The 25,430-nt window shown below is 39.1% G+C and overlaps 1 protein-coding gene across 8 annotated transcripts in view; it reads left to right on the forward strand.

Moving 5' to 3' along the window:
- Window positions 1–25,430, forward strand: part of sema6cb (semaphorin 6Cb) — a 170,396-nt gene that overhangs the window by 13,237 nt on the left and 131,729 nt on the right. For 7 of the 8 annotated variants that reach the window (XM_011485750.4, XM_011485745.4, XM_011485749.4 and 4 more), the window contains one exon: window positions 8,934–9,022. The gene's annotated coding sequence lies outside the window, so the exon portion shown is untranslated. Of the gene's footprint in view, window positions 1–8,933; window positions 9,023–20,165; window positions 20,298–25,430 lie in introns of all 8 variants that reach the window. The other variant, XM_078932533.1, reaches the window with a different exon arrangement.

The raw sequence follows: 25,430 nt of genomic DNA on the forward strand, positions 1-25,430 counted from the left end.
TATTTCAGCTGCTTAAAAAAGTCTTCTTGGTTTACTTTGAGACTGTAAACTTGTTTGTGCATCAGGGGAGACACAAACACAGCAGAAATCCTCCTCCTCGCTGCATTTTCCGGGGTGTGGATCTTTGATCTCTCCCTTCGCTGCCGCCCTTCCGCCTCCATCGGCTCTCCCCCAGGGACCGTTTCTTGAGACTGACGGCATGAGAAGCATCTGAGAGTAAACAAAACCCCAGACCAGACTATTGCTTTAATGTCACAACTGAATGACAGGAGAATGTGACAGGAATACAGGACGGGGGGGCGCTCACACATGCACACATTTACACTCGGGGCATGTCTGAGGCTGACAGGAACCCTCCAGCAAAACACAGTGTGCATTAGTGTTGGCCTGTAGCTGAAGGTACCGGGAAGATGAAATGTCAGGAAGTCCACTTTGAAGGCTTGGACACACAATTCACAAGAGTGTTCAAGCTAGAGGCAGAGCTGCACAAAATGCTTTCCTGTTGTTTGATGTTCGCCGTTAACAGAAATTTAACACTTTGGGCTGCTACATGTTAAATCGCGACTAACACTGTAAACATGCATTTATTCATTATGTAAATTCTTTTCAGATCCTCCTGGATTCTGCTGATATTTTTCACGTTGGTTGTGGCACCAAAAAACCTGAAGTTGCTAAGTTTTTCTAACAGGTTGCCATAAATGATGTATTTTAAAGCGGGTGTCTTTATCCCAGCCTACCGGTATTGAGGTTCAATTTTATACAACCCCACAAGTAATCCACGACATTGGTGGAATTCCATATTAGTCGGTGATTTCTTTTAAAATAAAATATGTTTTTATGTTTGTGCAACAGCAACTGTAAAACTTGAACAATTTAAAAAGTTGCTTAGTAAATTTTACAGCAAAATTGCACGCTTTATTTTTTTTATTGAAACGTCACCTAGAGAGAAAAAAATGAATGGAATGCTGAGGTTTTCTTAGGGTTTTTTTTTAATAAAACAAACATGAAAACTAAAAAATGTATATATCTGAGAAGACCTTCTTTCATTTAAGATGGTCCCATAGCAGAAAAGCTTTTAAATTTATATGGACGTAGTTTTTAAAACGAAAGAAAATCACTTCTTCTCACTTTTATGGGTAAGGGAAGAAACTCTGGGTGTGTATTGGCAAGAATCTGGTGATACGATACGTATTGCGATACATCTCCAGTGTCAGGAGTGAAGCTTCCGGAGCCCACACTATAAAGCACCACAATCTGTGGTGCTATTGGCAGCAATGTGGCACAGAGATTCGGTGCAGTACCCATCCCAAGCAAGAAATTGTCTCATAACAGCAAAAACTGCGACACTGGCTGATTCTCGTGTGATCTTGTTGTTTTGGTGCGGTGTAGAGCTGCTCAAAGAGGCTCAGTGTTTCAAGAAGGGTATTTCTAAACTACTGAGCTCAATATAAAAATTTGATTTTTGTTGGGAACTTGGAGACTTTATGACTCATGTCTGCATCACTGTGGCAAGAAAGCAGGGACGTTCATCCAGACGGGGGGGGGTTTGATCGGTTCGACTGATGGCGTTTATGTTTGGGGCTTTAAACTTGATCGACAGAGACAGTTTTTTGATGGAACTTGTTTACAATTATAGCGATTGGCCAAAGTTATGTTCAGAAAATGTCCAGGAATTGATTAAATTTGCAAGATTTGCAACATCATGCAATCCTGGGGGGACTTTTTTGTTTGTGCCTTTTATTGTTATTAAAACCACGTCTAACATGGCCTAACCGTTATTTGATCATTTAGCTTTTAGTTTGCTATACTTCGTGCAGCTTCCTCGCTCAGACAGTTTGGAATTTCAATCTGGATTTATTTCCTTTCCTTTTATGGTCATTTTCCAGTTGGCTTCCTACTGTCCAACCCTACAGGCATATGTTCAAACTTGCACACACTGCCCCACAGCTAAACCATTATGCCTCACATCTCATAAAACCCCATTTATAGGATTTTCTTAATTTAGTTTTTCTATTTACAGAACATCAAACTTAGCATTTTTGAAAGCTTTATTGTAAAGATTGAAAACTTTTCTAACTATGCTATGTGAAAATTGTAAACTTCATCCAATAATGTCAAAAAGAAAATGTTGCCCCAAGCAGTTTAATTTATTGGAGTGTCTTGATTGAATATCTGTAAGAGTCTCTCAGAATGCAAAACTAAATGTTCCTAAATCACTAAATGACATAGAAAAATCCAGATGAGTTGGTAGGTTTCAAGTCTGATGCTTCCTCTCAAATACATTCTTATTTGCACTAAAGAGCTACCGTATCGTCCACAGTTCATGCACGATGATGCACATTTTCAAAGCACCCGCGGAGGCATCCAACCTCTCAATGTGTTCTGACATTTTGATTAACTTGTGCATATTGTCTGAATGCATCCACCCAAAGACGCGGTGGGCTTTGCAGCCTTTTGCACCAAGCATGGTGCTCACAGCAGCTGCTTCATGATACCCACAGATTTAAACTGAATCCCAGATCAATAACTAATAAAGGAAAACAACAGTGAAGAAGAGAAACTGGCCGCCTTTGAGCGGCCACGACTATTTTCAGCTTCTAGATTTAACACCTGGATGATAGAAAGATGTGACGTGCCATAGCATTTTCATTTACATTTTACTATCTCATCTGAAGTTATCTAGTAAGGTGCATTGTTTAGATTCTTAATCAGGTAGTTTTAACTTAAAATATAGAAATGCAAGAAGGAAAGAAGGTGGACATTCTGCTCAGTTTAGTGTCAGTGTCTAGAGAAGTCTGTGTTTATGGCTTAATAAGAGTTGTGTGTGTTTTGTAACAGAAGCCATAACTCCACCATGATCTGAGGTGCACATCCTGCCAACTGCTCCATTTCTGTTTGCTGCTTCTCATTTAAATCCTCTCTGCTGAGACTGAAATGGGCAGCAGATTAGAGACTGACCAGTCCATGCCCGACATGTGCCTGAGACACAGGTCACATGCTTCACCAAGGCAGTCCATTCACCGGGAAGATCTTTTTAATTAGGCTGCGCTCTTTTACTTAACCAGCCAGCATAATGTCTGTATCCATTTGTCACCCCACTTTGCCCATGTGAAGCTGGGTGAAAATACCCTCTTTTGTCTCCCCGCAGTCCTAGAGGTCTCTGCTTCCCGTTATATATCCACATTGACAGAAATGTGTTTTTTCTTCCTTTATTCTAGATTAGCATGATAATACCCCACGGAGAGGAGGGGATGTGCTGAAGAGCTATTGCAGGACTGCTCATCAGACTCAAATGTGTGCAAGGCCTTGGTTATTATCACACTGAATGCACCATCAGTTAAACTAACAGCTTGAATTCCGACATTTATCTCCAGTATCATAGGATGACTGTCAATTGCATCGGGAGTACAATGGCAAATTACAGGTTATGTCTTGCTCCTTGGAGCCTGGATTTGTCCCCAGTGTAATTACACTATGCTAATTCTGCACCCCCCCCCCCAACCATGCTGATTCCATGACAGAAAGGCGGATTCCCCACAGTCTTTGGATGAGAGAAACTTAAGCGAGTTAATGTGTTCATTGGCACGCCAGCATGGCCGTGACATCTGAACGCACGCTCTGCTTGTTGAGCTCAGGGGTGCGACGCAGAGGAAAGCCTCAGCTGGAGCTTGCTGCTGTGCTTCCCTAAGATGGGGTTCAGATGCAGGTCATGCCACCTTGAACTCCTCAGCTGGATTTATTGTGTTGAATGCGGATGGGGTCAGGTCGCGCTCCTCCCCTCCACACAAGGACTTTGTTAGTGTCGGACATGAAGCAGACACTGCCAGGACAGACAAATCCCTGTCACGCTCTGAGTGAAACCCTGCAGGGGTCAGAGGTGTCCTGTTAAGGGTGGTGGCAAGACCTGAATGCTGATTGATTTTCCTGGGTTGGTATCAAGGGATTGAGGGCAGGGGGTGGGGGTGAGAAGCTTGAGAAGATATAAGGGAAGGGCTAAATTCTCTTACCACCCTTAAAGATGTGGAATTTGATGCAAAGAGTAAAGAAACGTTCCCAGAGCAGCAACTTGTTGTTGAATTGTGCTGTAGTCTTGCATGTACGAGTGTGTGTCTGCTTTCACTGAAACTGGACACTACTCCTTCACGGTTGCCCTTAATAGACAGCTGAGTGGAAAGGCCATGAGTGTGGTCTGTTTGTCATTTGCTGGCAGCCAGAAGAGGCCAAAATTCCCCGCTTCCCTGCAAGATTTATCAGGCCTTTAAATGCATAAGCATGTGGACTTTTGACAGTTGTATTAATTATTCAATTAGTTAAGTTTAAACCGTTTCAACAAAGGTTTGCAGACTAAATGGAAGTTCCATTGAGAAGCAGAGGGAAGGGAGCGTGGTCTAAAGAAATCCGTGCTGCCGGTGCCCCTCATTCCCCCGACCTAACATACAGTTTTGAGTCAGATGCCAGCTCGAAAACGAAGATGTATACTGAATTATTTTTCTGCAAGTGGATGCATTGGAATAGACTGGAGCAGGGAGCTTGTGACCCCCACCTCCTACCTCACTTCTCCAGGTTTTTTCAAATAGCATTTTTCATCTGCTCCTGATTCACAACTGTTCGAATAAAGAAATACTCATAAACACAATTTTTAAGCTTTATTTTCTTTATAGATGTCCTCTATCCTCAGAAAAATGCTACAAGAACATGTCATAAACACCAAAAACACTTAAATGCATTCTTGCTGAATGACTAAGGGGATGGGGGGGTTCACAAGGAGATAATAGAGAAAAGCTAAATCCTCTTATCACCCTTGGAGATGTGGAAAAAAGTGCATTTGATGGATATAAAGGGACCATCGTACTCATGGTTCATGGTTATTCACCGTCACTACAACAAACAGCTTCATCCAAAACCAAACAAAATGGTAATATACTACTAATTTGATTTGAACTACAAAGACGCCCAGATGGAGGGGACATGACAAGGATATGAATGAGCACAGGAGGGAAATAATAAAAACTAAGAATAACAGGATCCACACAATTGACATCCATACTGTTCTATTTTGCAATAATCTGTTTAGTAATCTTGGGTTTTGAAATAGATCAGTCTTATTTTCAGATAAGAACAGAAAACATTTGTCGATAAAAATGTTAAAAAAGAAACTTTGAATTAAATAAATACATCTTTAGGAGTTTTAGATAATTGGTTAAAAAGGTGACATAAATGCATGGACGATGGATTTGTAAAAGAAAAGGTGATATTTAACTTACTCTTGTAAAAGTTTTTCTTTGACTCAATTTTTGTTCGTTCCACTCATTATATTTTCCAGGTAAATCCCAGCAAGCTCAACTCGGTTATTTAAAGTTCTACTTGTCTCAGGGGTAAATCCTCACCATCCTGCATTCCATACCAGTTGGCTGTGAAGTGGAAGGTTCTGGTATTGTTTTCACCAACACTGTCCTGCATTTATGACAGCCAGTGGAAATCTCCATTTTTGATGTTGGGATGTCAATAGTTACCCTTTTTGGTTCTGCAGGCTGTGAATGCTAAAGGCGGGTTGTCAGGTGGTTAAAGCAAACCGGTGTAATGCTCCCAAGGCCAAGAAGTGGTTTGATTGCTCCCTCAGATGTGGTTTTGGAATTCCTGAGTTGCGTATAGAAGGATCCTGTTTACGCGTTTCATGATTACTTGAGTCTGAGCCGAGCCTTGACTAGCTGACTTTTTTCTTCCTTTTTTAAGTTTTTTGATAACTAATCCTTTTGAGTGCTTTGGATCGTTCCTCCTTTCTTTATCTTATGAATAACTGCGATTGTGATTGTACCAAATGGTGTAATCTTTATTTGCCCTCAGCTGAGTTTATAAAGCCATAATAATAATAAAAAGGTTCAGTTTATCTTGGGTTGTTTAGGGGCAATTTGGCCTTTGGGAATCTAAAATGTTTCAGAAAAACAGCAGTTTGGTTGGGAGCTTTGTTGTGTCGGCTGAAGACTTCCACGAGGCCTTGACGCTCTTTTGATGTTTTGTGTTTTTTCCCAGACTTCACAGCAAGTTACTATTAATGGTGGCTACAGATTTGTCTATCAAGAAGTCGTTTGTTACAGCTGAAAAGAGAAAATAACAGTACTTACTGGTAAAGACTTAGTTTATCACATGTGTTCTTTTCATGTGGGATTTGTTGGCTTTGCGTGAAAACAAAGACGACTTGAAAGTGGAAGAGTGAAAAACAGGCTCCAAAGCTGGTTTTACTTTTATTTTAACTATACCATCATCTGCATGTGGCTGCCAGCTGAAGGCTTCTTCATCCAGAGAATCTCAATCCAAATGGTATTTTCCTAGATCAATATAATGGATTTATTTCACTTTGAGACGATTTTATAATGGTGTAGGTCGATTCGATTTGCAGTTTGCCTCAGACGGATCAATCTGGTTGGATCATAGGAATATAAATAAAGTCATCAATTAATTTGATTAATCGGTACACCCTAGAATTTTTCCCGATCTCATAGATGCATTGATTGATGTAATGCATGGATTGATTGCTTTACTTTAAATATTTATTTACTTTTGGTGACAGTAAGTCATACAGTTAGTTGAGTTGATATACAAAAAATGGTAAAATCCAATATTATACAGCAATATTTAAGCCATTATTACTTCCCTTGAAGTGTATTTTTACCACACTACTATATTTAACCAATATTCATACTCAGTTTTCCTAGAACAGATCGCAAATATAAGTATTCAGATACTCGTTGCAGCCAAACGTTTGAAAAATCTGAACACCTGATTTCTATTTCTAATGGATCAGAGGAAGATATCCTAACCAAATTATTGACTTCTCCACGGCCAAGTCTGTTCAAAACTTCCATTTGTATTCTAAGAAGTTGACCAAAAAAAAGCTGCGTTGTGCACATGTGCCACGTTTAAAGCCTTTTTTGAGAGCAATGTTTATATATTAGCATTTTTAAAGTTAAAGAACCCAGCCTACATTTTCTGAATTCCTGTGCTGATTTACTAAAAAGTACAATTTCACACTTTTAATTTGATAATTGGGGCTTCAGAGACAAATTTGAGTTTTTATTAGGTCTGGTTATTCTAACTAGTTTTATAATTTGCACTATAATAGAGCAATCTAAAAATAAATATAATTAGAATGACGGTTCATTTTTTAATTTTCTTCATTGCTTTTTTGTCACACTTTAATGTCTCTCCCAACTTTGCTTCCTTATCTTGCTTTTTCTCAATTAAATGAAACTATAAGTGACTTTTCTCTTTAGCGATCCTCCTGCCAGAGGCAGACTTGCCTGTTAGCTGCTAAATAGACATGTATGTTCAAACGCAGCTCCTGCAGTGAGCTGAGATTTCCCCGTTTAAAATCCCCCATTACATATTTTCATATAAACGTTTCCAGTGGTGTTTTAATTATGATTATAAAGGTTTTAACCAAAATCCCACAATCTAAATGCCTTAAAAAGCCATATTTCATGTTTATCCTAAGCCTCTGTTTCCAATATCTCCTCTACATGGGCGTGGCCATTGGTGCTGAGCTGATTAGCTCCGCCCTTGACCCCCCCCTTTCTTCGAGCTTCGTCTTTCATGAGTGAAGAGCTGGACGCAATGGGGAACACAAACAACACAACAACACGACTGTCTTTAGTGATTTGAAAAAAAGGTGAAAAGCGACATTTTTGGCTCCAAATCGACCCTTTTTCAACAATGTACGGAATGACAAAACGAATGCGTGAACCAGACCTTGATGTTTGATAAAATTACACACGAAATAGAACTTTGACAAACCCATGAAAATGCCTCGAATGACTATAATGTAGGCTACATTGCAGCAGTAAGCAGCACTGGCTGTGGCTCAGAACTGCAGACTGTTGAATTTTCTAGCACAGAAAATGATATGAAATACCATAAGGAAAGTGACTATTCACACGTAATTTTCCAGATATGTGCGGCCAGTGCTGAACTTTTTTCTTGGCTGCAGGGACCCAGAGCAAGGGTTAAATTTAGCATTATGGGTTATGGCTGCGTTCACACTGAGGCGGCCTTTTTTAATGCTAAGTCAAGGGGACAAATGGAATCTGAGTTCCTGCGGTGCTATTCAAGCGGCGGGCGTGATGCAATGGTCTGGAAGCAGCACGGCGCAATTTGGTACCCGTCTGAACCAAATCCGTAGCCGGGATGGGGACTGTTATGCAAAGGCGGGTACACCCTGGACAGTCTGTCGCAGGGCTGGCGGCCAGCCTGCTCAAGCCTCCTGAAGTTTACGATATTTTCTCATTTTCTTCAAGGCAATAATAGAAAAGGTCTCCTGATTTCATTCTTGTTTTTAGTAGTTTATTATGTTGTTTTGCTATGCTTGTTAATTTGTTAATCTACTAAACAAATGAAGTGAGAAAATCCTTTTGTTATTTCCCCAAAAAAATCAGTATTTTGGTTTCTTTTAGTCGAGCATTTAGTGGTAAATGTTAAAATTGAATCAGGAAAAACACAATTTATTCTTTTCACATTAAACTGATTTAAAAAATTGTCAGCAACCCCAATGAAATTTTCAGGTATTGGTAATCTCGTCATTGGAACTTTCCCAATTTTGAGTTGCATATGAAGCTTTCTGAAGGTTTATGTTCTGGCATGGTAAATAAAGAGCAGATTGCTAGAACAGATTGTGCACCAAGTCTGTTTTAAGCTCTACGATTTGTCAAAAGATTTAGCTCCTCATTGCTTAAAAAAAATAGAGATTTAAGGTTGTGATGACATGATATTGGGATTTTATCAACAGTGACGTTTGTGTGTTCTGTATATCTGCACCATCTAGCTTGTTGTTGTTCTTCATACTTTGATGAAAATGACAGAAATCCCCATGCTGACTGTCAATATGGTGTCACTGTACATTCATGTGCCCTGGAGTTTAAGCTTTCCTTTTTTCTATTTAGGTCTGCAGAGCGGTGCAGCTTAAGTCCTCTAACTCTGCAGGCTGCTCTTCTTGGTGGACTCCCACAGTCAGAAGACGAAAGCATCTAAAGTAAGTAATGCTGATTCCAATGCAAATTCAATCTAAAGTTGGAGTAGTTTTTCGTGTTCTCTGATTGGTCTAAAGCAATCCATCCATGAGAGTTGGTTGTAGAGCTGGGGATAAAATCTTCGATTCGATTTAAGATTTAATTTTTTTTTTTTTTTACCCTTCCTTAACTTTCTTTAACACAATTACAATTGCCAGAATATATTTCACAAAAAAGTATTTATTTTACCATCTCTAAATTTGACCTGAATTTAAAGTGCAACTAAATAGAAGCTGTTAAAACGCTTGTAAAAGAATGCTGCAGGTGCTTTGTGAGCTTAGGCTAGCTTAAGCTTCTCGGAAAAAGAAAATCTCGTCTTGCACTCGACTGAGTCTCTGTTTCAGGTGTTGAAACAACCCATTCTTGATTGGAACAGCCTTCAAAGACATTAGAAGTCGGGAAACCGAACCAGTTCCATTCAATTGAAGAAGCTGTTCCTGTTTTGGGAACAAGCTCCTCTTTGCTGGTTGCCTCCTGCACGGCCGGGCTGAACCTTACCACGAGCAACCGAAGCCCAACAGAGCAGAATGCTGGGAAAATAAAATCCAGATTTTCCTAAAAATACATTTTCTTAAACAGCAAATTTGAATTTATAGATAAAGTAGATTTAACATCCAGCTCTAGTTGGTTGATTCGGCCCAATTGTGTCTGAAATGCAAAGTTAAGTCAGTGTTTTCCATTTATTGAATCTACGTTCCCCCTTTGCTGGAGCAGTAGCTTAAAGTTTGCTTGACAGGTTGAAAATAAGTTCAAACGTATCTCTGAATTTGATTAAAAAATGACCAACACAAGCTAGGACTTGAGCATATCTGTAATTTCCAATCATTTGCTGTCAAAATGGGAAACCTGGAAAATTAGTGAAAGGCTTATTTTAAGGCTGAAAGTTTTCTCAAAGATATTAAGTGTGGACAGTAGAGGACGGAGCCAAGGAGTGGAGTTGACAAGAAGCCTCCTGGGAAGGCTGGAGACAGATGGTTGGCCAGATGCAGGCCTGCTGTGACCTTGAAAAGAATTTGAAGCTAAAGGCAGCAAGAATATCTTTTTAAAAACAAATGGCATGGTGCAATTGAGAGAGGCAGTCAGCTCAGTGGTGCGTCTGCTTCATCTCTGCTGCTTTATTCTCTGCACATGTCCATGCTGTGTCACTGCCGTCTCACAAACACTTTACATTTCTGGAGGAGCTTTGATGGAACTAGTACAACTTCACACTTGATGATGGTGACAAACGGAAGGCTGTTCATTTGGAAGCTGGAAATTAAAAAAATTTAAAAATCCAGGAACATATTTATGGGAGGTTCAACAGAATGTTTTGAGTGTGTAAAGTCATATAATTTTGACCTCAAAGGGCATCCATCCGTGTCTCCGTTCTGTGCAGACGGGTAACATGAGTCCTGTTCTCTCTGACTGAGAAACCTGAGTTGGGTAAATGAGCAGAAAGAAGCTTTTATTGTCAGAGAAATGTGGAGTTTGTGTTTTGATGGGAACATTGTGCGTTTCTGTCAAACGTGTTGGGGTTTTTTTTCTCCTAAAGTGGCAGATGTTTGCAGAGATCCTTGCACACAGTAGTAGACTCGTGTCAGTATTACTATAAACACTGCACCGATGCAACTTAAGCAGCACACACTGAAGCAAACACTGCCATCAGCCCGACGAAGCGCAGGCCTCTGGAGCTTTGAGCAAAGCGAAGGTGGGGTGTGGGGGGTTGGGGGGGGTAGAGGATAGTGGTGGGGGTCCACGTTTGTGTGGAGGAGGGTAGAGGTGTCAGCCGTATAATTGGGGTGAGGAGATCTCTAGGGTGGATAGAGCGAAGCTTTATTAAGACCGCTCAAGTCTGATGTGCCTGCATGGCCGCCTTGCTCTTCCTCGCACACCCACGCTATCCTCCATTTCCACGAGGGACTCTGCAGCAACAAAGGGAGGAAGGCCAGAGTCCTCCAGCTCTCTTTCAGTCGCAGATAAGACAAAAGATCCTACGTGGCTAGAAAGGTGCTGATGGAGTGGCAGCAGAGCGCGGATCTGCCTTTTCTCAGAGTCTGTTGTTTCTCCTTTGTTTCTACCGTCAGTGAGTGTTACTTGTTGACAGCTCTGCTGTGTTGTGTCCCTACATTATGGAATTGGATGGCTTTAAAAGTAATGACCATCAGCGTGCTCATGACAGTTTGATGACCTTTATGATTGTCTATGTCCCTCTTTTGGAAAAAAAGACAGCTCTGTTTTTAGGTGTAACAATTAATCAACCTTATTGATGAATCGATTTATATTCCTGCGATACAAGCAGATCCATCTGTCTGATGATAATTGAAATTGAAACCAACCTTTACTAACATGAAATCGTTTCAAAGTACAAAAAAAAATAGATTATATTTGATATTGAAAAGTACCATCTGATTGAGACATGGTAGGTTTATTTGACTAAAAATGACCAAGTTCCATCACAGCAGACAACACACAAGTGATGGTAGCAAAAAAGGATCAGTCCATCATTACAGTCCAGTGTGTGAAAACACTTTGAATATAGCAAAGATGTGACCATATACAGTCAGGTACCGTGTTAAAAAAATGTAAGAAATACGAAGAATGTGAAAAAATTCACCTGCACTGTTCAGTACCCAGATGTCTGAGACACACTGGTTGAAGTTTTGGATAAAGATGTCCTGCATCCATTTTAGGTACTTCAAAACAAACCATGATCGACTATCAACCACAAATTATGTTATGAATTGAATTGTTGTTCAAAGGAATTGTTACATCTGTTGTTGTATTTATTGCACATTTTTACTTGCAGTTTCCTTTACTTTTACTTCTAATATGATCCGGTTTTCACAGCTTGAAAAAACGGGCAAAACATTCACGAACAAGTAAAGCCTAAGTGGTCACATGTATTGTCGCAGAGATAAAACGGGAATAATCTCAGCTGTTTTCTGATCACACCAAGTTTCAATGTGAGATTAGGATCTTTACTCCTCACTTTCTCCTCCACTGTGAACATTCAGTTCTTACTTTGGAAAACCTTCCATCAATAAGTGATTTCTTTATGATGCACACTTCTCTGATTCCTTAATAAGAATGTCTGAGAAAAAGCGACTTTTGTGAGTGACACAACAAAGATTTTCCGTTAAAGCAGGGGGTGGTTATGGGAAAAATCTGACGCCTCCCCCAGATCTGGACTGTAAATTGGTTTCTGTGGAAGTCTGGAGTGGAGGGCTGGGGGTCTGTTCTGTGCTTCCTGAGTAGCGTGTTAATCCCCCCCACAGCTCTGGCCTGGGGGAGAGCTGCTGTGCAGACACGGTCCCGGTGGAAACCGCTGCTGCTCTTCCCACTCGGTCCTGCGGGGGTGGCTAATCCTGGTCATGGCGGGGAGCCCTCTTTTTTCTTTTTTTTCCATCCCCTAAAGCTGACTGGACTTCAAAGTTTAAGCAATACTGTGACTTCAGGGGGGGAAGGGGGGGGGGTCTTCTGCTATAAAATGCTGTGAGGTTTCCTCTGTTCTTTTTTTTAATATTTGTTAAAGTTGAAAATAGTGTCAAATGTTTTTTGTATCTGATCTTTTACCATTAAATATAGGAAAGCACCTCATTGTGTTATTTCTTTACTGGTTAAATTGTTTTCCTTTGTTTTAACAAAAGTTAAAACTTTAAAAAGTTGAAGACCCAGAACACAAATTTTAATAAAACACAACAAGCAACCACTTGCAATTAAAAGCAAATTCACGTATATTCGTGTTTCAAGCGTCTGCGTTTAAAACTCGAGTGGCTACACCAGTTTCTACAACAGTTTTTGGGCAATACCTATAATAAAACGCGTGCTGAAAGTTAAACCAGGTTAAACTTCGATCAATCAGGAACTCTGATTTGGTTGGCATCTCTTTTAACTCAAGGGCCAACCGTTTGATCATGGAGGAGAAATCAACAATTGCGGTTTATGCCCGGCCGGAAATGTATGACACCCAGTCTGTCATGTATTGGAATAGAGGTTTGGCAGTCATTATTGTTTTTGCCTCATGTAAGATTCACGAGATTTGCACCGCTTCGATATTTCACACCAAGAGTCTTCCAACTGTAGGTGGCAGACATGCACTAGTAAACAAGTAGCAAAAGAAGAAGAAAACGGCCTTTTCTGCTCATCTGGCGTGAACGTTGTGGGCTAAACACCCGTTCAAGATTGCGTGTTTAGCGTGTTTTTGTACGAGCGTCACATGCCTGGTGTGTCCGTAGCTTCAGGGCTGTGGATCATTACTCGGGCAGCGATCTGATTTGATTCTCAACTAAAAAACACAGATCAAACCACAATTCTTACCATTTAATGTGTCTGAATGGTTGAGATAGGTATGTCTTTTTATTGGATGTATGAAAATTAAAATAATATGTATTTAATCGCCATATTCATACCTTTTTATTAAAGCACAAGATCAGAATCCACAAAACATATTGGATAAAAACACAAAGATTTATAAAGTTAAAAAAAACCCTGAATTTCTCATTTTAAGCAATGTCAAAATCAGAAGTTGTTCTGTCAACTTCCTGGTTAACTACAGCAATAAACAAAACATGAACATCACTGTTGTTTAGGATCATTTGACAAAAAACATCCTGAAAATGGTCGACAGTTTTTTCATCTTCAAAGTTTTGCTGACTATATTTACAGTAGATAAATGACGAGACGACAGGAAATAATGTCGGAGCAACACCTCAATAAAAATGACGTCCATAACCCAGAAGCCCTCACAGAGCTTTCATCCAAACTAAAAATAGAAACTGTGTTTCCAACTGAAATGCCATTAGAAACTGGCTTTATTCATCTTTCTTTGAAAAGCCAAAAAACGCTTTAGATGAACATTTTTCAGACGTGTTCCGGTACAGATTCTAGTCACATGACGTCACATATTTGATCACAAAATGTTAGTCATATTGTGAATTTTAAAGTCATTAAATTCTTGTTGACCATGGTCAACACAAAATTGTGTTTTCAGAACATATTTAAGTAAACTGAATCTTAGTCTCTCCCTTTTTTTATTTTCAAAAATACCTTTAATTGTTTTACTTTGAAAATGTTTTTCCTTGTGGTGAAAGTAACACATTCGGTTAAAATCCAACTGTTTTCTACAATTTTAGGTCAAAAATCACATTGCCTGAAGTGTCTTCTTTCATGAATTGGTAATCTTGGAAAACACAAATATTCGTAGACAAATTTTTCTGGAATGAATCACGATTATCCGAGTATTGGGATACTTGTTGCAGCTCTGATAAATCTTTTATCAGGTCCTTTTTTTCTTTTTAGCAGTCTCTTCTGTTGTTTAACATTGTTGGGCTTAAACATTTACCAATTTTGTTTTTAGTTATTGATGTAGCTTTTCAGATACTTTCTGATGGATATCTGGACTTGTTGCAGGAAATGGCAGCACAATATTAACACAAGTTCGCAGAAGGGTTTCTAAACACATTTGTGGTTTACAGCTAGTTTTTGCAGTCGTTCATAGTTACCACTTAAATCCTTTCACATTTTATTTTTATTTTTTATGCTTTACTATGTTTTTTATTGATGTTATTCTAACTAAAAACAGATTAACTCCTGGAAATATTTGTCAAATCAATGGTACATTTTCTAAATTGTTATTTTAAACACGTTTTTAGTCTGTCTGCCTCCCTAAGATGCCTTCTTGCCTTCACACAAATCATTCTTGTTTTTTGTACGTTAAACAGGCTTGAAACTATATTGATAAAGTTGTATTAAACCTCATTTGGAACAAACCTCCTTGGCTTTTGAAGTGCTTTTCTGGACTTTTTGTTTGACAGACCTGCTTTGGGGAAAATTCACCTTTTCTTAAGTGGTAGTTTAAAACATTTTCTTAGTTCCTATTGGGTCAAAAGTCTTTGTTTTTTATTCATTCAACTTTTTGAAAGTTTTTAAACTAAAAAATATGCAGGTGTGTTGTATGGATTGGTGCCAGAGAAGTTTTTACTAGGTTTTTATTAAAGATGACTACTTCTTCTTTTATTAAAGATGACTCCTTTTCCAAGGACAGGAAGTAGCTACGTGAGATCGACTTTCAAACTTTGATAAACATTATGGTTTGTTGGGTTCAGGGTTGACGACTTAAGCAAAGATTGCATCATGAACCTGATCTACCACCTCAACACCATTATCTCTGTTTTGACTCCATGTTCCTATTTGGTCAGGAGTTCATTCTGCAGCAGGAGAATGAGCCAAAGATGAGTTAAAGCTCTGCTGCAATAACCTTTAAAAAGTTGGTTTCCCTCAGAAAATTAAGCTCTTTTAGATGAACAGCAAAAAACAACTAAAAACCAAGTCATGTGTTTAGATTCTCACAGTTATTCTTGCAACAACTACATGTAAAATGACGCCAATCAACAGATACACAAAGATGTAGACATTTAATTTGGTTTTTGCTTAAAAAATGTTCGTGCACTGAGGCTTTTTACATCATTTTTGTTGTCATTCCATGAAAATTAATTACTCAAGATTCATTTGCCTTAACTATGTGGCAGATTAAATCATATATGGACGTTATTGCAGAGAGTGTGATTACATATTTCCATGTTGCTCCTAATTTACCGTCTTGCTTATTCAACACATACATTTGCATATTCAGTGCCATAATTGCTGCAGCAGGGAGCTGGGATTTCTCATCATTTCTTGTTCTGTTGTTAAGGAAATGTGCAGTTGATATGTGTGTGACTCATCCATACCTAAATGCAGAAAACGCCTCATTCACTAGGTTGAGCTTTAAATGTCGACAAACTGGATATGAATCTGCACCCAAGGCCAATTTTCAAAAGGTTAGTTTGTTTGAGCTCAGAGACAGAAATTATGTCATTAACTTTCTTTAGAAGCTGCTCTTAGTTTTATCTTATTTTGTTCATCTTTATTTAATCAATTCGTCATGGTTTAAATGGTTTTGCATTATGTCTGGATGCATAGAATATTGAAGACCTGTAGTTTGTTTCAATGACATCTCTAAAAGGAAGGATGTTTTTAATACAGTCGGTACTCAGCATAAAGTCATACCTTCAAGATATCACAACACTTCCTGTACATTATCTGAATTATACAAAAGATTAGAAACTGTACGAAATAAATTAGGCAAAACGCAAATGATTGTTTCATAAATTCATGCTTTGTTAAAAAAAAAAATTCTAATAAAAGACCCACACCCTCCTTTCTAAACCCTTTTTTTAAAAACTCATTCATGGTGTGGTGTAAAATTTAACTCTCCTGCAATTATTATGTATATTTTGCGCAATTGTGCGTGATTTTAGTGAGTTTGTGGTGTTCCATGACTGTTCCACACATGTGGAACGTATAAGGCGTACATATCACGTTAAAATTACATAGTTAACGCACGAATCACTAATGAATTGCATAAAAAAACAGCGCAGTAATCAGGCACGGTACATGTTTTACATTTATTGTGTTCTTTGCTTGCTTTATTCGTTACTTCTGTGATTTTAATGTGGTTCATTCGTGATACATCTGTGGAAAATTTCCCATGAGGACGACAACGTTTCTCCCTTTTTCCACGTATATTCACGTTTGACCAATTTTCATCCGTGCAATATGTACGTAGTGCCTGTGTGACTCTGTCTTCACCTGTTGATTATTTAGCACCTACAGTTATTGGATGAAACCGTTGATTAATGAATCTATTGTGACAATTAAACAGACAATTGAGTCCTTCTTGCCCAGGCTCTCACTCCACTCGTCTCAGCCCCTTCAGGGCAGTGAGCATTGACAATAAAAGCTGGTGGTTTATGGCTCAGCTGATGCTTCGTGTGCTTATTGACCGAAAGATGTTGGCTAAGTACGGGAGGAATGCTCTGATTAGTCTTATTGACTGCAAGCTAGTGATGTCTGGCCTTCTCCTTTTACCTTTTTTATCATATCTTTTATTAGAAACATTCAGGTATATTTCACACCCACAAACATCATTTATTTATTTCTCCTTCTCCCTGTAAGTGATTTGGTGAAGGTTGATGGTTTTGAAGAATAAAAGCATTTATATTGCAGATAAAAGGCATGGAGCGCTTTTTGAAGTGTTTTCTGCACTGGTGCAGTCAAAACATCCCATCTGCAATAAAAATCAAGTATTTAGTCTCCTATTTCTTATAATTGATGTTTACAAATGACCTTGCTGGAGCAATAGTGAAGATGGGTCCATTAAATGCCAATTTATGCCTTACAAACGTGATATTGCGAAGTATTTACTAAAATCTAAATGAGTTTGTGTTTCACGCAGACTACTGACAAATTAAGTTAATTAAAATGATGCCCCCTGCTTTAACAGAAGCACTTTGTTTGATTGCTGAAGTCACTGCAGCAACACCAATCCACCTGCTGGTTTTGTCACTGCAAGCAGATTGAGGTTCTGATGGCAAACATGAGGCGTGATTTATCTGGGTGAAAGGGATGAGCAAAGAGAAATACAAGGACTACATAGAATGCAATGCATTAGAATCAAGGTTACAAGGTCATGACTTATGACTTTTCAGTTCAAACTGTCGGATTAGTTCTACAGTTTGGTTTTAAAGCTATTCAAATGCAAATTTAGTTTGGCCTTATCTTCAAAAGCCACATTTCTGTGGCTGTCATTAGCTGCTAAAACACCATTAGAGTTACATTTAAGTCTTTTTCTGAAACAGAAATGTAGAAGGGAAAGGCTCACATCTTTGTTTTTGGAACAGTGTTGTGCATCCAAATGGTACCAGTTGACCAAAATGAATGGATGTAGATATTAGAAAAGTTTAAACGACAATAATAATCAAGGACTGCTTGATTTTTTTTCTTCTTTTTATCCAGTAAACATTCAACAAGGTGATGTATTTACTAAATGACAACAAACTGGATCAGAAAATGTATGTTACCATAGTCTAAGGACTCATTACTGCTACTTTTTATTTTTAGTCTTCTGAATAAAATATAATATGTAAGTGATACTTTCCAATAAAAATATGCTTGGTACCATCTTAAAACATGAATAATTAATGATGTAAAATGTGTACTGTTATGTCTCATAGATACTTTGAGATTTTTCCAAGCAGCTTCTTCTGAACACATGCAAATATCGCAGTCAGAACTCCGGATAACACAGGCTTTAGTTAAAACAGGAAAAACGTTACACAGCAGCACTGGATTCTGGGTCATTGTTGTTAGTGTAAACAGCTTTTATTTAGCTGCAAATGCCATGCTTGCAAGTTGACAGGTATGCTTGTGTGCTACTTTATTTTAGAGTGTTAAAAGTGGACGTGTCTTCTTTCTGTTCTTTAAGGTTGACAAATGTTTAATAAATGGGCCATGTTAGTGCTGGTTTAAGCAGATCAGTCGTTTTTTTTTTCCTTCAAAGTAACATAGTGTGCAGCATTCATGCACTGAACAGGTGGGGGATATTTTCCTCTAGTCTCAGCTTACATTTTGGTGTTAAACTTGCTAAAGCGTTTTGATAACAGTGTTTTATTGTGCTCTTACGCCACGCAGAAGTTGCTTCTGGGCCGGTTATGGCCTGTGGGCCGCCATGTGAACAGCTCTGTCACACTGGGTGGTGGATTTACTCCAGGGCACTTTCAAATCCTTCTTGATCAAATGAATGCTCAGCACTGAGGTTGTAAAATGTGCAAATAAGTAAATTATGGAGTGTTTGTTGATGGCCATATTGGCTAAGATCCATCTATGTTTTCAGTTGTAATAAATGCTGCCAACTGAATGTCTTTTCTGTTCACGATAGCCTGAGTTGTACTAAATCTTCTTCAAAAAATCCTAAGGCACACCAACAACTAAAAATGTAAAAAAAAACAGGAACTCTGCAGTCTCACATGCATTTTATCGTAATAATCGAGGAACAAAAAGCATAAACTTCCAGCAGTTTTATTCTGAAAGTTTTGATGGTTGTTAATAATAATTTTCTATTCTAAATTAGTTGAAAGTTTGCCCATGGTGGTTGTTTTCCCTCCAGTTTATCACAATGCAATTTCATGTAACCTTACAAAAACAAAGCAAAATAAAAACAAAACAAAACGATATGTTTTTTTTAAATAGTAATTTATCTTTTGAAATGTTTTTTATTTTTGGTTAAGCCAAAGCAACTGCAATTTTGGAGCAATTATATGACAACAGGCTTGATCAATTTTATAAAAAATGAATTAACATTATATTCACGTTGTTGTTAATTCAAGTTTTTCTTTTGTCTTAATACAGAGATGTACCTTTTAACAACAACAAAAAAGCTTTTTTGATTAAATATTTTCTTTTCAATTTAGTTTAAATGTGTCTGTTGGCCACTTAATCATAATTCTGTTTCTCATTACTTTTTAAAAACTTGAATACATTTTTTTTCCCAAAAGATCTTATAGCCTAAAATTGAGTTTGTCTGTTCCATGTTTGCGCAGTAAGTCACCTTAACCCGATGCATCTTGGGAAATGTAGTGCTAACAGTGGCGCTGAGGCTGGACAGACTCACGTCATTAAGTTTTATTATTTTATGCAGTTTAGCGGGAAGCAACACCGCTAAACACAATCTTGAGCTGCTTTTTTTTTGTGAGGACGTAAATCACACCTCATTGGTCAGACTGATTCCTCAAACCTTCAAAAATGACTGGTGGAGAGAGTTTAAGGGGCGGGACTTTTCAAAAACAACTGTCGGCTAAATCATGCTACCGTCATTCTTATCAAAATGTCTAATAGAATTAAATAACCACAAATTTTCAATTTCTCATATTAGAGCTGGAATTATGAAAAATTATTAATAAAGTACTTGGAAAATGCTACTTTGATTCATCAAATCCATGGATGCATTTTCCTTTCCTTTGTTGTTAAAAGTTTTTAATACAAAACTTTGTCATTTTTGGGTTTTGAAATGGAAATCTTGAAAATTGTTCTAATATTTGAATGAATCTAAATAAGAAACTGAATTGATTAAGTCGTTTGTGAGTGAGACCCACCATTTTCAAAGGAGGGTGATCATCATCGCTGATCTCGTCTCAGCGGGCTTTTGCCCCGTCTCAACTCTTTCATTTGTGCCCAGTTGTTGAGCAGAGAAGAAGAAAACGCAGCAGCAGCAGCTGCTGCTGCTTGAACCTTGCATTTCACCTCCTGCAGGGCCGATCCATAGAGAGAGGGGTTAAGCACTGTCCTTAGAAGCACCGGTGTCTCTCAGAGATCAGGGGGCGGATGTGAACAGAGGGCGAGGATGACTGCTGAGACGGTGAAGAAGGTGATTACTGAAGATCGGTAAGCGGCAGAGGAAAACAAGATGATGGAATTTTTTTCAACGACAGAACCTTTTCCAACCCAAGCACTCCTTATCTATCTTCGTCCTCTTTGAGGTTATTTTCAACCACTCCTCCTTCCACTCTTCCTGACCCATTATTTGCTCTGTCCTATTGTGTATCCTGACTTTGACTTTCTCCCGCAGCAGAGCTGATTGGGGAACAAAGATGATCAAAAGGCTATTCTTGTCCTTTTTCCTATAGATTTCACAGCTCTTCCTTGTTTACTTCCCTCTCTGTGTGGCCTGCATCTGACTCTCATGATACACAACATGCCTCATCTGCCTCCTGCCTTTTGCCTCATACATTTTGTTTCATTGACTGACTATACTCCAAAAGAAAATGAAGTGGACGTGGCATCACAAGCAAAAGATTTGGTAAGCTTTTTCAGAGCCCGTCATGGCGCACCATCCTCATGTCATAATTACTCCAGCAAACAAGAAGCTCTGGGAAGGCTGAGCGCTGGCAGGCTGGTCATTACTGACAATCTCCCAGCTTTTACCTGCCACAGGTAAGATGTTTTTGCATCGCACGACTGTGATGATTGGCCTACCGAGCCGGCAGAGGAAGAAGAGGAAATATAAAAGAGGATCATCAGGAGACGTGAAGGGATATGCAATTTAAGGTTTTAAATAACCGTGAGAGGAAACCCTCCAGCTGAAAAGGCATATCAGACCAAGAGCTGCTCAGACCTACTCCTCAGCCATTTTGGTTGCCATGGTGATTGAACGCTTGACAAGCCCAAGTGCTGAACTTGTAAGTTCGTTGCATTCACAGCAGACGGCGACCCCAAAACGTTCCTGAGATGTCCGGTTCTTGGCTCCCAGCCACCAGGCAATTCACCACCTTCAGATCAACACTTGAGCCTTTTCAGCTCAACGTGTCAGAAGTTTTTCACTTTATCAAAGGAGTGTCTGCAGCTGCTCCCAACTTTTTCCTGCCAAAACACGCTTTTTAGCGCCCCACCTTTAAAGTCGTTGATCCCGAACCTGTTCTTGTAGCTATGAGTAAAGCCCTAACCTTCAGCCTGTTTTTGGGTTCAGCTTTTAAACTTTAAATCTGCCTTTAGGAGCCATACACTGTTACTTCCTTGGGATTGGACCATCACTGCAAGAAAGAGTTTGACACCTGTAGTCTCCTGGAGTTAAAAGTCCCACTCTGATCAATGCAAGAGTCTTCCCAGTGGTCTTTTAATTATCATAATATGCTGTTTTTACCTAAATCCAAAAGAAAACTGGCGCTTTCTGGGACATCAGTTCTGTAGAGCGGCAGGAGTGCAATAGAAATTCACCTCTGGGTTGTGGGCAGAGAAACCCCGCCCTCTTCCCCTCCTCAAAATGTACCCATTTGATGGTTTTAGGGAGTATATATCTGCTCTTGGGGGAGGGGCTTCGCTTACAGCTGATTTGTAAGAAACAAAAGCTGCCTAATAAATTGTTTAATATCCCTGGGTAACTAAGCTTTTGCTTTAACCTTCAACTGCTACATTTGTCAATTTGCCGTTGTTTAGTTGGTTGTATGTGTAAATGTTTTTTTCTCACACAAGCACAAGCCTCCCGCATTGTATGCGTGAAGCCACTCTAAGCAAAGTCACCTTGAACCCACCTGCTGGAGGCAGGTGTTATTACTTACCTGCCTTGCTGCATGCACCTGTCCTGGGAGGGAAATAAACCGGTTCCTGAGAAAACACTGCTTCGCAAGGTTTTTTATTATTTTTATTAATTATTGCTTCGGCTTAAGGCGTTTGCTCCTCCCCAAGAAGACACACACTGTTGTGGATAATAATTCTGCATCACTGCTTCCATACACACCCACATGATGGCAAAACATTTTTCACATGGCTACCGGCAGCAGACCTGCCGTTGGTCTTGACTGACATATTTCAGGAAGAATCCACTCTGGATGTAAAACTGAAGCTGTTACAGGATTTTAAAAAAAAAGAAACTTGGACTCCCGATCTGACCTAAAATGGAGATTTGTTGACGCGAGCCCCGATGGATGCCCTTATTTTTGTGATGGGTTTGTGGAAGGGTCTTTCTGGGAAAAGACAGTAAGTAAGCTATCAGCAACTTTTTTGGGTCAAACCCCGGGTGTTATCAAATTGCTTCAGTAAAGAGGAATTATTCTATTTTTGTCATGGTGGGATTTGATAAGTTGTTCTACAGGACATAGGATGGTTGTTTACACAAACTATGTGAGGTAATTTTTCTTATTGAGTTGGCAAAAAATGGAATCAATGACACTCGTACTTAATATCCACATCCGTGACGTATCAGCTTTAGCTTTTGTCTTGGGGTTTTGTTTTCGGAGCTAAACTTTGAGCTGTTCTGCTGTTGTTTCCTGACTAAAGCCTTAGCCACACGACCCGTACGACTGTTGCAGGGTTTGAGTTGTCTGGGCCCGAAGAGGGTGATAGAAAGGAGTAGCCACATCTTAAGGGGAGCATAGGTGTGCCTTGCAGTTTGCTTGAGACTTGTGCAGCCACCACATGAAAATGGAGCGTACCATTGTTGTGTTTGTGGTAAGTGCATTGCAAAGTATTTTAATGTAAGTTGGGTAATGTAAGTTGCACTTATGACATACGAGTGATGCTGTAGTACAGTGCCCTTACACTACAGTCTGATCGGGAGGTTTTCTTGCAGTACTTTTACACAGTACAGTGCACAAGGAGCTTGTAAGGAGTGCACACTTGTCCCGTGAACAGCACTAATGGGCTACTTGCACAGTTTGTAGGATTTTGGGGGTTGAAGAAAATTGAAAAATCTGTACGACGGGCCTGTGTCTCATCTACTTCATCCTTACTTACGTGTTGTAAATCTTTGCTGCGATTTGGCACCCACAGCCTGTCCGTAGACATAAAACAATGTTCATGAACATTTTGGGCCTCATGGCTTACGAAGTGGTCTTCAACAAGTTTGTCCATTGTTTTCCCACAGACACCGATAAGGGCAGTTGTGACTGAGGCTTTAGCCACAATCTAATTCAATTAACTATTAATTTATTTTTGGTTTAATCGATCAATTGGCCCAGGAACAAAAAAAGAAGTAAATGATGAAGTAAGTTGTGAATTACTTTTAATGTGTGGGTGGAAGTATGCAAAGTCGCAGCACAAGGTTTTGTTTCTACATGTCATCACAGCGGAAGGTTGTTTTTTATTTTTCTTCAAGGATGCTAAATGCATCTTTGTTTCCTGCGAGTGCCTTGATTTTTCTCTCCCACTTTATATCCCGACGCTGACCAAACCTGCATTGTTTGAAGGGTAAAACACAAATAGTCCTCTGCCTTGTTGACGGATGAATCTCATCCAGGCACCAAGTTCAACAAGTCAGCTGCCTTTCTCTGCTCTTCACACATCCCTTCAACCTCCCCCACAAAGAAATGGCTCTTTTTCTCTCCTTTCTAATACTCTCATCTTCTTCCTTTTCAAATGGTAATGGCGTTGAAGCATGCTGGAGCTTTTCAGCTTGGAGTGAACTCTTGCCTTTAAGAAGAAAATATATGGATGGTCATGCAGAGATGTTAGGGTTTGCCCCAGCAGGTAGAAAAGGCGTTTTTCTTCTGAGTAACTCATTTTAGTCTCGGTCTCAAAAGCTTTCTGTAAACCCATGGTGTCCAGCTATTGTTATTATGTGTAATAGAACAAAATGTAGTTTCAGTAACCATTCTGTTCCCTCACCCCCCACCTTTTCCCCCACAGGAGCCAATGAAACCACCATTGAAATACTGCGGCAGTTGCCTAGATTCTTCCCCCCAACTAAATGACAGCTCACCAAGCTATGGACCAAAAAAAGCGTCTCGAGCAATTTAAAATCTCTCACCTCCTGCTGTGAGATCTGCTCTCATCAACTGTTGCTTCTCCAAAAAAGCAGAAAATGATCAAAAGCTAAACTCTAAGTCTGCTGTGTGAGAGTGAGAAGCTCTGACACGATAAACCACAGTCATAACCGCGTTCTCTACTTTATGATTTTTACTGTTTGGTTTAAAGTCATCAGCAGTGTGTTTAACCACAATCATGATGCACAAAGTTCTTTTTTTTCATACACAGCACATTTAAACTGGGATTCTTTATATTGAAAGGAGAAGCACAAGGTTTTGGCGCCAATGTAGACAATTTTGGGAGATTTTGTTTCTTGTTTGGTCTTTCTTAGTTCATTAATGACATATTTCTTTCCACCTAGATCTAGATCAGGGGTGGGCAACCTTTTTGACTCGTAGGCCACAAAGGGTTATAAAATTCGACAGAAAGGCCAGACAAAGGGGAGATCAGTGGTGTGTTTTGGAAATTCAACTCATTAGAGAAAGAAACGTCTGTGTTTTATATGTGAAAAACCTATATGGAGAGAAACTAAAAAATCTTGAACATTTTGAAGTTTTTATTTCAAAACTGACCTTTGTTCTCACTTTTAGTACCAGTGTCACTGATAGGTTGTTGTCCCTAAGGGAAAACTGCAAATTTAAAACAGTGCTGCATTCATGTGGAGTTACAATAACTGGAAAAATGACTGTCCGAGTCAGAAAACACACATGAACGTTAACAAAACAACAAATCTTCCAACACCACATGACTTCCATGACTTTCTGCACAGTAAACCATCTATGGGTACACACCAGAAAATAAAACTTGAATAGGGGTTATCAATGTAATTAAGTCAGTTTGGTGGGCTGAAAATGCTTAAACGGTCAAAGAGTTACAGTAGTCTAAAGACTAAAAAATGTAAACCCTAGAGCTAAAGCTAAAGTGACGTGTTAGAGAGTTAAATATTTTTGACAATTGCCTCATTTTCTACCTTTAAGTGGGTCTTTGAGTTTTTTTCAATCGTCTGAAGTTGTGCTCTGAGCATCGTTTACTTCTTATTACGTGACTTTAACATTGCCAACCCATTAGCAGCTTTTTACAAAATGAAGTTGAGTACAAATAACATCATGAGGGGGATGGATGTTCTTGTGCTGCATTTAGAATCATCTGTTTTAATTGAATTGAATTAAATGAAATTGCAAACAGCTGCACAAACACTGGAAGAAGCCATGCTTTATTCAGTGTAACATATGAAAACAGCTAAACTAGTTCTATGGGCGAATTAGAATTAAACGATTA

The sequence above is a fragment of the Oryzias latipes genome, chromosome 16 (assembly GCF_053564925.1).
Source record: "Oryzias latipes strain Hd-rR chromosome 16, Olatipes_Hd-rR_3.1".
Classification (NCBI taxonomy): Eukaryota; Metazoa; Chordata; class Actinopteri; order Beloniformes; family Adrianichthyidae; genus Oryzias; species Oryzias latipes.